Source organism: Petaurus breviceps, unplaced genomic scaffold, assembly GCF_028583685.1.
Source record: "Petaurus breviceps papuanus isolate PSGF00001 unplaced genomic scaffold, PetGlider_PUasm1.0 91041, whole genome shotgun sequence".
In the NCBI taxonomy this organism is placed as follows: domain Eukaryota; kingdom Metazoa; phylum Chordata; class Mammalia; order Diprotodontia; family Petauridae; genus Petaurus; species Petaurus breviceps.
The window spans coordinates 34416325-34419640 of record NW_027187400.1 but is presented as its reverse complement, the minus strand read 5'-3'; the positions used below and the strand labels follow the sequence as shown (position 1 = coordinate 34419640).

The 3316-nt window shown below is 47.9% G+C and overlaps 1 protein-coding gene across 1 annotated transcript in view; it reads left to right on the top strand.

Moving 5' to 3' along the window:
* Positions 1–3316, top strand: part of PRDM16 (PR/SET domain 16) — a 657978-nt gene that overhangs the window by 605204 nt on the left and 49458 nt on the right. The window lies entirely within an intron of this gene.

Genomic DNA, 3316 nt, shown 5'->3' with positions numbered 1-3316 from the left:
AGGGAGGGAGGGAGGGAGGGAGGGAGGAAGGAAGGAAGGAAGGAAGTTAGGAAGGAAGGAAGGAAGGAAGGAAGGAAGGAAGGAAGGAAGGAAGGAAGGAAGGAAGGAAGGAGCTTTTATTAAGTGCTTACTATGTGCCAAACACTGTGTTAAATGCTTAAATGTTAAAAACAAATAGAAAAGTAAAAAGAGTCTCTGCCCTTAGAGTGCATAGATTCTAATAGGGGAAATGAACACACACACACACAAGTGTTGGCCAGGGAGGGATATGGATGGAGCATGGAACCATCCTGTGATGACAGCTGAGAACAAAGATGAGAGACAGCAGAACAGAACGAGCTGGGGACCCCCAGTTACCCAGGAAGGTGCTCTCTGTCTTAGGTGCCCAAGTTTGGAGGGGGACCTAGAGAGAGAATGCTTCTTTTATACTTTTTTCATCCTTACGTTAGGTGAGATTCATTGAGTTCTGTTTTTCTGGCAATTAGTTTAAAAATTATTTCATTCACTTATTGATTCATTCATTCCACAAACACTTGTTAACTGCCTACTATGTGCAGTCATTGGAACTTGCCAGAGCACAATGACTCAGGGCTTGTGGGGGTGTCTTGCCCATGTTGAGTGGGTAGGCAGGGTGCTCTGGGAGGCAACAAGTGAATGGAAAAAGAGAATTGTTAGACAAGAATGCAATCAACAAACATTTATTAGACACCTACTGCATGCCAGGCATTGTGCTAAGCCCTGGACAGTGGGTCAATCCACCATCATCAAGGAGAAGGGTGTTGGCCTCCCCATCCCTACTTCCCCAAGCTACACATTGACATTTCTCCTCTATCCCAGTTGCCCTGGGATGTCCACTATCTCCTGATGTCACTAGGGGTGAGAAGGAGAAGGCACATAGTGTATTTGGCCCCCAGTCCTCTTCTCAATGCTTCCAAGTCTTCCCTATTTCCCAACCAACCCAGGGCCTAAATCAGGTTTGCATATAAGCATCAACATATTTCTGGCCTACAGTTTTGTTTTTTAAACTACCAGCCAAGACTTCTCCTGGGCAGGACATAGGTAAGAAAATAAACAAAGTCCACTGACAGGCTCCCTCAGAGACCTTGGGAAAAGGCATTGGCTCTCAATGAGCCACAGTCCCCTGCTGGGAGAGTCTATTTCCTCTGGGATGGATGCCCAGGGCAGAGCAAGGGTGGGGGTGGGGGGAATGGTGACAGAGAAGAAGAGGAAGGGGGTGTCTGGTTTAGGGGAGCAAGTGGACTGTCTTAGAAGAGATCTGTGACTTTTGAAAGGAAGCTGATTGTTTTTTAAGCACCAGAAGCTATTATATAAGGGGAGGAGGAGTTGGACCAGGGAAGGGTATCCGTGTGAGTCTAAGATGGCAACACAGAAAAATTTTCTAAGTGTGCCCCCAAAACAAAATTATGCATGACATTCAAAAGTGACTACTTTTCTGGCTCCCCTCTTGTCCCCTGGCCAGTTCTCTTCAGATTATATTAACATTAAGTCTCAGAATCTCTGACTTTCCAAGAGCACCCAGGGCGCACTGTTTTCCTAGCACTGAAAAACACCCTGATAGATTGAGGGGACCAGGGGGAAGAGAAGGGAACAGAGGAGAAAGCCTAGGCCGAGGAGCCTGTCTCCTGTCCCCCTTTCCCCCTGTCCCAGTTCCTTGCCATGCTACCCACTTGCAAGCCATCATTTCTTGCTAAGGGGATCAAGCTAATGAGAAAACCCCCAACTTGTCTTGGCTAGTGTTTATACAAATTTCATCCAGTTGGGAAGACGCAGTTGTAGAAGATTCGATTAGATGTGTGTAATAAACCTTTATGTATCTTCCAAATCACTCTATAGCATGCTCAGGCCAGGTGAAAAGAGTTAGGGGAAGGTTTAAGAAAAGGGGAGGTGGGTGTTTGCTCCCACCCCCTTGGAAAGAAAAATATACAAACAACTCTAAAATAAATCTCAAGTGTGGAGCTCTTCTGAAAAGGCAGCAATCCACCCTGATATAGTACCTTGAAGGGAGAGATGCCCCATCCAACTCACAAGCCTTCATAGGAGGCCACTCTGTGATGGAACATGGTGACATGATACAAGTAAAAAGGCATGGATAGATGAACAGAGAGCCCCACTCTCTCCACTGAAAGGGTTGGTTAATTCCACTTCTCACCAAGCACACGGGTCCCAGGACCTACAGTTACCTGATCAGGATCCCAGAGGATGAAAGAATATGGAGGGTGCGTGTATCTGTGCAAGGCTCTATGGGCCTTTGTGGACACAGACACACGTGTGTTTGCAAGGGAGGGGAGAGGGAGGGCTGTAGATGGGAGCGGTCTTTCATCTCAGTTTGTGGCTGTTTTTAAAATAAGAACAGAGGGTGGGAATCATTTAAGTTATGAGCAAGTAAAGAAATCTGCCAGCCTTTGTGTTGGAGCCCTCAATGAATGTGGAAAATTTTCCTCCACTTTTGCAAAAGGCCAAGAATAGGAGACCCTTGGAAGAGGAAACAGCAGCCCAGATGTGCATCTCTGGACTGAAGACATGAACAGGCAGTGAGGCCTGATAAGGAGACACAGTGAGGGAGTTTGTCAAAGGAAGGTTGGGCTGGATGGAAACCAGGGGCCTCTGAGAGCCTGTCTTGAGGGGAATGTGTCCAGACCCTCAGGGCATCTGCCAGTCCCCTCTGCTTCCCACAGATGGGGCTGCCTGGAAGCAAGCCGCCACCCTAAAGGAAACTTGACATCTGTGTTGGACTGAGTGGATACAACCCTGTTCTTCCCCAGTACTCATCTCAAACCTCCAAGACTTCACCCTCCTTAAAGAGTTGTCTTTGGAAGGACCGCAAGGCCCCTGGGGGCCTCTCCCAGAGCCTTCAGCTTCCTTCTTGCCCACACGCCTAACTAAGCCTCACTTGTATGAGAAAATCTGCCTTGGGATGTGGGAAGGGAAGGCACAAACAAGCCTCTGCCCAAGCGAGGCTGTAGGCACCAAATGCTAGGCTCCCTCTTAAGGCTTTTGGCCCCAGGCACAGGATTCGTCTCCAAGCCTCTTTTTCAGAGCTAAGGATTGCAAATCTCTAATGAGACATTGACAGAGGGCTAAGTGTAGACCTGCAAGTGAGCACAGCGAGAGTGTCAGTGCACATTTGGCCAATTACTTATTGAGATAGAAGGTCTGGCCTTGTTCCTTGCTACAGGCAAGGGCTGGTCTGAGGCATATTTATAGAACTATTCCTGTGGAGGGGCGAGTCACTGTTAGCAGGAGAGGGGGAGAGAGAGAGAGAGAGAGAGAGAGAGAGAGAGAGAGAGAGAGAGAG